General features: G+C 42.1%; 1 protein-coding gene across 5 annotated transcripts in view; it reads left to right on the forward strand.

Moving 5' to 3' along the window:
* The first annotated feature begins 6057 nt into the window (after positions 1-6057).
* The window catches only part of LOC111821498 (zinc finger protein 350-like), a 17002-nt gene continuing 11018 nt past the window's right edge, over positions 6058-12041 (forward strand). For 3 of the 5 annotated variants that reach the window (XM_023736407.1, XM_023736406.1, XM_023736405.1), the window contains exon 1: positions 6058-6332. The gene's annotated coding sequence lies outside the window, so the exon portion shown is untranslated. Of the gene's footprint in view, positions 6333-6356; positions 6491-12041 lie in introns of those variants that run through there. The other 2 variants (XM_023736409.1, XM_023736408.1) reach the window with 2 other exon arrangements.

Here is a 12041-nt window from a genome sequence, read left to right on the forward strand (position 1 = left end):
TCTAGGATTAACATCCCCCTTCTAATCATTTTACCAGTTCCAAACAGTCGTTAACAATTAGTCCGGCAGTGGCCAAAGAGTCCTAAGGGTGAGATTATTCAGGTCTGCTGCAGGTAACCATCTAATCTGGTCAGGTTCTCCAGAAGTCATCTTGGCTCCACCCTCTCTGACCTCTGATAAAATTTAACTGAGAGATTATTCCCTTGCTCTGAGTCTTTCTCCAGGTATCAGCATAATGTTAGATTTCCCCCACTACATGATGCATTTATTCATTTCTTTAGCTATTATTTCTTTTTCTTCCATTTGTTATTTATTTTTACCCAAACTTTACCACCTTGGGAAGGGACATCAGTTAACTTGCTGTGCCAGTCCAAATTGCTGGTAGCAAGACCAGTCTAGCAAGTGCTTCCCCCTCAGTCCACTCCCATTCATGTTGGGTAGGATTACATAGGTATAATAATAGTGGGCTATCTTGCCCACATCAGCTGCTTCCTGCGGAGTGTCCCACTGGGTATTTAGAGGGCGAGTGGGGCATTCTCCCTTCTCAGGGTAAACAACTCTCACTGCAAATTTTATCCAGTCCATCTGGCTGGATGTGCCCTCCGGGTTAACCTGCTGTGTACCTGGGTCTTGTATCATCATTCATGACTGTTCCATAGTGAGTTGTGGGTCTTGAATCAACCCATACTCTTCCATTCTGCAGCATTCAAAACTAAAGACACTGCCTCTAAATTAGTTGTTCTCACAATCCAATTTAGTAATGGTTCCTGACTATACCGATCTACAAATTGATGCAACTCCTTTACACTATACCTCTTGGTTTCAATAGTTTCTTGGTTTTGCCCATTCCCCTCCTAGACTACCTTCCTGGTGACCAGCGGTCATAGGGGTACTTCCTGTTTTTTCTGATATGATTTTTCCTTTCTGGTCGGCCTGGAGACTTTCAGTCCTAGCTCTGACTGGGCTGGATCTGGGCTTGGTTCATTGCTAAAATCCATCCCTACGTTCTTTTTCCCTGCCATTGCAGCTATTACTGATAACAGAAACCAAGGAATTGTATATCTGGCCCTTTTCCTTATCAGTCTGTATTTCCATATGCATCCAATTAGCCAATTCCTCAGGAGTTAGAGCCACCACTCCTAAACCCCATGAATAGCTTTTGCCTTGGGTAACTGATTACAATATAACAGCTGTTTCAATCCATGGATGTTTCTTATCCCATCCAGAAACCAAAGATTTCTTGTTTTCCCATTTATCCCTTTTTTCCCCCAAAACCACATACCAGTGAGTTTGGGCTGTTACAGTGAATCTCACCATTCTGACACCAAGTAAATTAATAATTTATAAGGTTCAGCACAAAGCTGGCTCCTGTGAGATAGACAGTAAAGATGTCCCAAATGTCCAACTTTTCCAAACTGCTCTACCACTCCATCATTTCTAACAGCAACTACACCCCACTCCCCTCAGTACTCTCCCCCCCATCTTTGAGTTTAGTAATTCGCTGTAATGTCTCACAGAAATCACAAACTGTAGTTACAGTTAAGTGGTTTATTAGGGAAGTAACAAGGTAAAACCTGGGATCAGGATCAACTTGGAAGTAACAGGAACAACTAAGGACACAGTTCCTCAATCAGGACAGCTTCTTCTCACCCTGTGCTGCCATGTCCTGTTGGCAGCCTTATGCCACTAGGCCCTGCTGGGGCCTTGCTGCCTCCAGGCCCAGCTGAGGGCCTTCTGCCACCAGGCCCTGCTGAAGGCCTTCTTGGGCAAGTGTTACAACTCTTAGCTCTGTGGGTTGTAAGCCCCACTGCAGCCTTCTACTGCACTGCCATCTCTCACTGTTTTCCATGTCACAGCTCTTCTCTCTCTCTCTCTCTACGTGTCTCCCTTTAAGCCTAGCAGGATGGCAAAAATAACCAATTCACTTGTTAGGGTTCCAAACACCTTATTTTTATGGTCCCACCCCCACAAGGTGGAATACATAGGAATCAAATCAACTACATCTGTGGAAAGAGACGATGGAGAAGCTCAATATCAGCAGTCAGAACAAGGCCAGGGGCCAACTGCGGAACAGATCATCAATTGCTCATATGCAAGTTCAGGTTGAAGCTGAAGAAAATTAGAGCAAGTCCACCAGAGCCAAAATACAACTTAAGTATATCCCACCTGAATTTAGAGACCATCTCAGAATAGATTTGATGCATTGAACACTAATGACTAAAGACCAGACAAGTTGTGGAATGATATCAAGGACATCATACATGAAGAAAGCAAAGGTCATTAAAAAGACAGGAAACAAAGAAAAGACCAAAATGGATGTTAGAAGAGATTCTGAAACTTGCTTTTGAACGTTGAGTAGCTAAAGCAAAAGGAAGAAATGATGAAATAAAAGAGTGGTACAGAAGATTTTCAAAGGGCAGCTCTAGACGACAGGGTAAACTATTATAATGAAATGTGCAAAGACCTGGAATTAGAAAACCAAAAGGGAAGAACACGCTTAGCATTTCTCAAGCTGAAAGAATGGAAGAAAAAATTCAAGCCTCAAGGTTGCAATACTGAAGGATTTTATGGGCAAAATATTGAACGACACAGGAAGCATCAAAAGAAGATAGAAAGAATACAGAGTCACCATACTAAAAAGGGAAACCCTGGTGGCATAGTGGTTAAGAGCTATGGCTGCTAACCAAAAGGTTGGCAGTTCAAATTCACCAGGCGCTCCTTGGAAACCCTATGGGGCAGTTCTACTCTGTCCTATAGGGTTGTTATGAGTTGGAATCAGACGGCAACAGGTTTGGTTTTTTTTGGGTTTTTTTTGGTACTAAAAAGAATTGGTCGATATTCAACCATTTCAGGAAGTAGCATATGATCAAGACCCGATTGTACTGATGGAAGAAGTCCAAGCTGCACAGAATGCACTGGCAAAAAACAAGGCTCCAGGAATTGAGAGTTTTACAACTGAAATGTTTCAACACATGGATGCAGCACTGGAGGTGCTCACTCGTCTATGCCAAGAAATTTGGAAGACAGCAACCTGGCCAACCTACTGGAAGAGATCCATATTTGTACCCATTCCAAAGAAACGTAATCCAACAGAATGCAGAAATTCTCGAACGATATCATTAATATCACACAGAAGCAAAATTTTGCTGGAGATCTTTTAAAAATGGTTGCAGCAGTACATTGACAGGAAACAGTCAGAAACTCAAGCCAGATTTAGAAGAGGATGTGGAACAAGGTATATCACTGCTGGTGTCAAATGGATCTTGGCTGAAAGCAGAGTATACTAGAGAGATGTTTACCTGTGTTTTATTGACTTTGCAAAGGCATTTGACTGTGTGGATCATAACAAATTACGGATAACATTTCAAAGAATGGGAATTCCAGAACACTTAAGTGTGCTCATTGCGGAACCTGTACATAGATCTAGAGGCGGTCATTTGAACAGAACAAGAGGATACTGTGTGGTTTAAAGTCAGGAAAGGTGTGCATCAGGGTTGTATCTTTTCACCACACTTATTCAATCTGTATGCTGAGCAAATAAGAAGATGGACTATATGAAGAAGAAAACAGCATCAAGATTGGAAGAAGACTCATTAACAACCTGCCATATGCCAATGACACAACCTTGCTTGCTGGAAGTGAAGAAGAAGCACTCACTGATGAAGATCAGAGTACGGCTTTCAGTATGGATTGCACTTCAACATAAAACAAAAACCCTCACAACTGGACCAATAAGCAGCATTATGAAAAACGGAGAAAACATTGAAGTTGTCAAGGATTTCATTTTACTTGGATCCACAATCAACATCCATGGATGCAGCAGTCAAGAAATCAAACGACACATTGCATTGGGCAAATGTTCTGTAAAAGAGCTTTTTAAAGTGTTAAAAAGCAAAGATGTCACTTTGAGGACTAAGGTGTGCCTGACCGAAGCCACGGTATTTTCTGTCTCCTCACATGCATGCGAAAGCTGGAGAGTGAATAAGGAAGATGGAAGAAGAATTGACGCCTTTGAATTATGGTATTGACGAAGAATACTGAATACAGTATGGACTGTCAAAAGAATGAACAAATCTGTCTTGGAAGAAATACAGCCAGAGTGCTCCTTAGAAGCAAGGATGGCGAGACTTCATCTCATGTACTTTGGACAGGATATCAGGAAGAACCAGTCCTTGGAGAACAACATCATGTTTGGTAAAGTAGAAGATCATGGAAAAAGAGGAAGACCCTCAGGACATGGATGGACACAGTGTCTATCACAGTGGCCTCAAGCATAACAACGATTGTGAAGATTGCAGGACCCGGCAGTGTTTCGTTATGTTGCACATAGGGTCGCTTCAGTCAGAATCAGCTCGATAGCACCTAATAACAACTCCCACAAGGGTGCCAGGCACCTTAATTACATTATTAAAGTAAGCTATCTAATCCCCTTGGTGGGCCACAAACACCTCATTTGCATAGTACCACCCAGTCTTGGTGAGAGTTACAAAAATTATGGCTAGAAGGGCATAATAAGTAATTCACTGCACCACAAACTGTACTCAATTTTAGGTGTTGGGAAACTTACACTATAATAGGTCAGATAGTAAATATTTTAGGCTTTCCAGACCACACATGGTCGTGGTGTTTTTTACTGTATATATTTGCTTGCTTTTTTTACAACACTTTGAAAATATGAAAACCATTATTATCTCATGAGCCATTCAAAAACGGGTTGTATGCTAGATTTGTTGTACTGGCTGTGGTTTGTTTATTTCTTCTCTAGTAAATATGTTTATTACAGAGGCATGGAATAGCAATTTTGAACCTACTTTACATATATACTAGGGTTGAAGAGAAAAGTAAATCAGTGTTAGATAATGGCAGTCAGATTTCTAACTCTCAGAGAAGGAAGGTAAAACTAACCTAAGAGGAGAAGACTAGAATGAACCCTAATGTTGCTGGATTAGATATGACTATAACACAGACACTCACAGTTACGTTAGTATATATATTATTAGGTAGATACAGAAATACTTAGAGGTATGTGTGTATACGTGGGTTATTATGTGGGATACATTTGTAGCTGTGACCACTGAGAGGACCCAGAGGCAATGATGCCACAATAGCAATGAGAATACCCTATTCAATTCTCAGTTTTTAAATACCACTCTCCAATAAAAGGAACCTGGGCTCCATGAGAAATGGCTGATTTTAGGGCTGCAACAGGAAACAAACAAGTTGAGCCTGGAGCATCTTGAAGTGACAGAGAGGAAAGAATTGCTTCCAAAACAAATGAATGGGAGCTGGTCAAAGGGACACAGGAGCCAACCTGCAATAGCTCCCAATGGCTAAAGCTGGAATTTTTTGACAAAATAAATAATGATACAAGGATTACAATCCAAAGTAGAAGATAAATATGCATTAGCTCTTCTAATATTAAAAATATACTGAATGACTAAATAAATAAATGGGAGAAAAGACAAATCTTCCTTACAGAAAAGTCTAAAGGGTGGCAAAAAGCTATCGACCTTAGTATTTTTGAACTCTGAATTCTGTTCCTGCCTTGGGAATAATTCTGTTCCGACTTTCCCACTGGCTTCAGAACTTTACTGCCTTTTATTGGCCTCACCTTTGGTGGCCTTTCCCCTAGGTCCCCAGTGCAAATAGAGGCTTATTTTACCCGCTTTTTCTCCTCGTCTCTGTTGGCCACTCTCAATACCGTACCACCATCTCCAAATCTTTTTCTGTCTTTAAAAGCCGCTTACTCAAGTCATTTGCCTTCAGCAGCTTTCCGAGGTTGTACGCTTACCGGGTTTTTTTCTATTTTTTTTTTTTTTGGGCGGGGGGTGTTGGGTGGGGTCTTTTCCCTTCCTAGGAGCACGTTTCCGCTGTAGAGTCACTTGAACTCTCACTTGTACCTATCCAAACTGTTTTGTTGTTTTTTTTTTTTTTGGTGAACAAAATTGTAGAAGGGCGCGGCTATATTACTTCTCGGCCAGCCAGCTGAAAGCAATTTAATCCGGTCCATGATTTCCTTGTGAAGCTCGAGCCTCTGAAAATCTATCCCTTTTCCGCAAGGGCCGAGGAGCCAGGAAACCGGACAGTTTTCGTGACTTTCTCGGCTTCCAGCTCACCCCTGGCTACCGGTATAAAAGAACGTCACTTTGCCTTCTGTACGGCTGTTATCAAAATATGGCCGCCTCCGCAAAAGGCGCAGACATATTACCTCCAGAGGTCGCGTCGTAAATCCAATTGTTCGCGGTCCTTCAGAAGTTGCAGATTCTCGCCGGCCGCCGTAGGCGCAAGTGGTTTCTAGGCAAGAGCTCGAGAAGTAGAACCCGTTAATGGAAGTAAGTGCAGTGTTTGGAAAGTCGTGGTTCAGGAGAAAAGCAGGCCAGTGTGTGTTTTGTCCTTGGAACAGGGCGAGGGAGATGTGTGGACGTGATGTACTGAGGACCCATGGAGTTCCTCAGTGGAATCCCGGCGTGGAGGTGTTTGGGGCAAGCAGGTGGGAGTCCGGTGCCTTTTGGGTGTAGAAACGAAAAAGGAGTTCTTTAAACACAGTGTATTAAATGGATAATATCTGCTAGCTGACTGGCACTAAATTCGTTGTTGGGGAGCGAAAGAAAATTTTTAAAGAAAACGAAGGAAGCGCTAACAAGTTCTGAGGGATTGGTAAACGAGAAGTCTTCATTTTGGGGGGAGTGATTTATAAAAACGGCGAAAGATTACTCTGGTTACTATAGGGTGTTGGTTTCTTTAGAACTGGTTGGCTTCGATCGACTGGGTCAGAGAAACTTTTAACGGTCAAACTGACATAAACCAGTCTCTTAGGTCCGAAATAGTGCATTCCTGGATGGCGCAAGCATTTTGCAGGTGGCTGTAACCTAAATGTTGGCGATTGGAACCCAGCCAGCAGCTCTGGGGAAGAAAAGGCCTGACGGTCTACTTCCGTAGAGATTTGTTTGCTGTATTGAGTGGAGTTGATTTCGACTTATAGTTGACCCCATGTGACAGAGTAAAACCGCCCCATAGGGTTATCTTGGCTGTGATCTTCACAAAAGCAGAGCAGGCCTTGTCTTTTTTCCCTGCGGAGCCGCTGGGTGGGTTCTAACCGCCAACCTTTGGTTAGCAGCCGAGCGCTTACCCATTGCTCCACCAGGGCTTATAGCCAAGGTTATAGGCAAGAAAACTTTATGGGGCACAGTTCTACTTTGTCACACATGGGGTCGCAACGACTCGATGGCAGCTAACAACAACATAGTCTCTTGAGAGAGGTCAGACTTTACCCAGGATACTTGGCATGAATTGTGTGCAGCTCCGAAAAATAGCCCTGTGAAGTGTCCCAGTTTACCGGGAGAGTAGCTGAAATTTATGGCTTGAGTTTGAACATTTAACAGGCGTGAGACCTGGGATGAGCACCTCTGTGTAAAGGTTAAGGCTGTCCCGACTGTCAGGGTACGGGATCTTTGCAGATCACTGTGCTTCTAAGGAGTGGAGGTGGTGTTTACCGTGAATGCGGTGTGGGCTTCAGAATTTAATGTGAGGCTCAGCGATGTTGGGGGGCACAGGGAGGGGATGGACATCGGGTCCAGATTTGGCGTTAATGTGGAGGTAGGAGTGATCTGTGTCTGTGATACAGAGACTTGTAAGGACTGAAGCTTTGGAGGCCCAGGACCCCAGGCTGGTGGTTGGATTGAGGTTTGAACCTGGACTGCTGGGATAGAAACCAGTACAGGCAGTAGTTTGAAGGCCTTGATTTAGATAATCATATGTCTTTTCTCCTCTAATTCGTGGGTTGGCTAAGTAGAGATGGAGGGACCAATCCAGTCATGCCCATTGGTTTATGTATGGTGTATGGCTACTTTCCTGTCATATACAGGTAGTTGCTCAATAGAATTCCATTGTTTGAATATACAGCCAAAGCCCATTGCCGTCCAGTCCATTCAGACTCATAACAACCCTGTAGGACAGAGTAGTGCTGCTCCATAGGGTTTCCAAGGATGTGATCTTTCGGGAAGTGGACTGCCACATATTTCTCCTGTGGAGTGGTTGGTGAGTTCAAACTGCTGACCTGTAAGTTAGCAGCTGAGCACGTTAACCACCATGTTACCAGGGCTCCTGAATGTAGAGCAGTTGTTTCTAATCTGTGACAGAAACTTTAGGGCCCATAAAACTTCACACACATGCACTCTTTCTACTTTGCTGACTGAATCTCTGTTTTGTTAATTATTCATACCTCTGGCAAGTTTATTACTAAGTCTTGTGCATCTTAATGTGGGACAGTGAACTTGATTTGGCCCTTTGACTCAGGTTTCTGAAGATAACTGGAGCAATCAAGATACCTTTGTTTTCCAAAATAGCCAGGCAAGTATAGGGTACACCGACCCCATACCAGGTGAACTAACTTCAGGACGGGAGGTGGAAGGCTTATATAGTCATGCACATTTATTTATTGGATGGATCATAACTATGCATTAAGACCCAAGTCATGTATATGCATTGAGGTTTGGAAAACTAGGAGACCTGGGACCTTGGAGTGCTGTCTTTGGAGTCTCCTGGATTGGGGAGAAAATCTATGCACAGGGGAGGGAGGTGCATGGCCCTGGGGACAATGGAGGCCCAGTGCAGGGACCTTTTCCAAACCTTGGGTGATGTGTGTCTTCATTTGTATCCTTTCTGGTTATAATAAATGGGTAACTGTAAGTATAGTAATAGCTTCCGTGAGGTCTGTGAGTCATTCAACGAATTACTGAGCCCACCAGGGCTAGTGAAAGCCAGCAGAGAGGCTGGTGTTTGCCTTTTTGGCAGGAGCTGAAGGACAGAGTCCTAACTCGGGGAGACCCAGCTCTAGGCGGTTAGGGTCAGAGAAGGAAAGGGTCACGTGGATGTCTGGTGTCAGAATGATGAAGTGGGAAAGTAGGGATATGAGTTATCTTCACATTTTGGAAATTACCTTATGTTGGCTATTATTCATACACTTAGCCAATCATTTTGGTTCCAGTTCCCATTAGGAGTGACAGGATTGGCATGGAAATGAGTTGAGGTGTATGGTACAATTCTAGCCAAGTATATATGTGTATATATGTGAAAATCTGCTTGGTTTGTGGAAGAGCATTTTCTCTTTTAAATAGGCAATTCCTTGAATGTCTTTTTCCACATAGTTGATCATATTGTCTGAAGATAACCTTAATTTTCTTTCCTACTTTGTAATGTTTACATCTTATTTTTATCCTGATGCATTGGCTCAGCCCTTCTGCGAGAATGGCTTGGGAGCAACATCTGACCTCCTCTCACTTCAAGAGGGGGAGAGACACTCTGTCAGCATCAACAGCCCAACGCTGATTCCTGTGAGGTGAAAGTCAGACATGCCTCCACCCTCCAACCTTTTTTACCAATTCTGACACCATCTGTCCGTCCCACAGCACTCTCTACTTCTCTGCTGGGTTAATTCATTGCAATGGCCACAAAGAACTCACAGACCATACTCACGATTATGGGGTTTATTAGGGAAGTAACAAGTTACAATTCAGGATCAGAAAATACTCAGGACACAGTTCTTCCATCAGGACAGACCATTCTTAGCTGTGCTTGCAGGCAGGTCTCTCTCTGGCCCTTCAGCCCATTGGCCCTTCTGCCTGGCCTCTGCCCTGCTTGGACAAGTTTTACAAAGCTTTTTCGCTTTGCCAGTAAATGCCCAGATGCACTCCACTCTGCCAGGAATTTTAGGCCCGAAGGCACTCAGCTCTTGCTCCCTGGGCCAGGAAGCCCACTATGCCATCTGCTGCTCTCCTGGTTCTGCTGCCACTGCTTTTTGCTCTTGTTACTACTGCGCCACCGTCTCTTGCTGTCTTCTGTGTTATAGCTCCTCTCTCTCTCTCTCCCCATGTCTCTCTTTAAGCAGAGTGGGGGTTCCATACATCTTTTTTACATGGCCCCACTCCCATAAAGGTGCTGTGTACCTTATTTGTGTTATTAGCAAGCTACCCAATCCCCTTGTTGGGCCACAAGTACCTCATTTGCATAGTCCCCACCCAGTCATTTGGTGAGAGTTACAAAGACTATGACTAGAAAGGCCATATGAAGTAATTCACTGTAGTGTACCTTCAATGCAAAATAGGAAAGTAGTATTATAGTTGGGATACAAAACTTTGTCTTGTTGCCTACTTATAGAACTCACTGCTATACTGTCTAGAGTTAACATCGTTCCAGGAGGTAGTGTCATAAAATTATAAATTCATCTAGGACTACAAACTTAATGAAATAATGAGGTTTGTATTATTATTTCAAGACTAACAAATATCTAATCTGGGTCATACTCCCATTAATTCCTTATATTCTTTATTTATGTCACTTGCGTTTCAATTTTGATCGTCTCAGTACAAATGTGAATAATTATTAGTCTTTTCAGAGAACAAGGTTTTTGTATTGGTGCTCTTCCATTTCTCTCTTAATTTTTCTAAATGTATTTTTTTTTTAAAAAAAAAAAACTACAACTCAATTGTGAAGTGACAGATACAAGTAAGCAATCATTGCTTATGCAAAGAAATAGAACATTGCCAGCACCCAGTGTTCCCAGTCGTATCTGGACCTCACACCCAAAGGTAGTTACCATTCTGGTCTTAATCAGACACACTTCCAGCATTTTGTTTATAGTTTTGCCATGTAATCATAATTTATTTAGTTTCGTATATTTTCAACTGAAAACAAATTGTGTATCATGGGTTTTTTTTGCGGGGGGTCAGGATTCTTTTGCTCAGTATTATATTTGTGGGAATCATTCATGTTGTTAGGACTTTTCTTTATAACAAGAATTAACAAACTTATTCTGCAAATGGCTATATTGTAAATGTTTTAGGCTTTGTAGGTCACAGGAGGTCTCTTGTATGATTCTTTATTTAGTTTTATAATCCCTTTAAATGTTAAAAAGCATTTTTCCCTTTCAAAGGATGTAGTTGCTCTATAGCATTCCATTGTTTGAATATATAACAGTTTTTCCAACTATTAATGTACATTTGGGCTGTTAGAAGTTTAAAAACCCGTTGCCGTCGAATTGGTTCTGACTCATAGTGACCCTATAGGACAGAGTAGAACTGCCCCGTAGGGTTTCCAGGGAGCACCTAGTGGATTCGAACTGCCGACCTTTTGGTTAGCAGCCGTAGCTCTTAACCACTCTGCACCAGGGTTTCCTATTTGAAGTTTGGGCTATTAATGCTGCTGTAAAAATTATACATGTCTTGTGGTTCAAATATACACTTAATTTTGGAGGATATATACCTGGATGTATACCTCAGACTTAAATTGTTATTTCAAAGGGTATGTATAATGTCATGACACCTAAGTGTTTTCTGGGGCCCTGGTGGCACCTTGGTTAAGTGTTTGGCTGCTAACCAAAGGGTCGGCAGTTTGAATCCACCAGCTGCTCCCTGGAAATCCTACCAGGCAGTTCTCTGTCCTGCAGGGTCACTATGAGTCAAAATTGACTCGACAGCAACAGGTAAGTGTTTTCTACAGTAGTTGTACCACTTTGCCATTCCACCAGGAGAACATTCTTCGCTGTATAGTTAGTGCTTTATGTGGCCTGTTTAAAATATGTTTCCATACCATAATTTCATCTTATCTTCTTAAATCTTTATTGATTTTCCTTTCTTGTTGAGAGTCACAGTAGACCCCATATTGATATTTGTGTATGTTGTGAAGTAGGGATCAACGTTATTTTTTTTCTTTCACGGATATATCTGATTATACAAGCACCATTTTTTATTTATTTATTTATTTATTTTATTGTACTTCAGGTGAAGGCTTACAGAACAAATACTTTCTCATGAAACAGTAGTACACATATTGTTTTATGACATTGGTTAACAACCCCACAACAGGTTAACCCTCTAATTTCTCAACCTTTTTTTTTTGGTGAAAATACACATAGCCAAAGATAACACCATTTCAAAAATTTCTACATACACAGTTCAGTGACATTGACTGTGCTCTTCCAATCGTGCTGTTATTCTCACTTAAGATGAAGGCTTACAGAACAAAATAGTTTCTCATTTAACAGT

Source organism: Trichechus manatus, unplaced genomic scaffold, assembly GCF_000243295.1.
Source record: "Trichechus manatus latirostris isolate Lorelei unplaced genomic scaffold, TriManLat1.0 scaffold00087, whole genome shotgun sequence".
Lineage (NCBI taxonomy): Eukaryota > Metazoa > Chordata > Mammalia > Sirenia > Trichechidae > Trichechus > Trichechus manatus.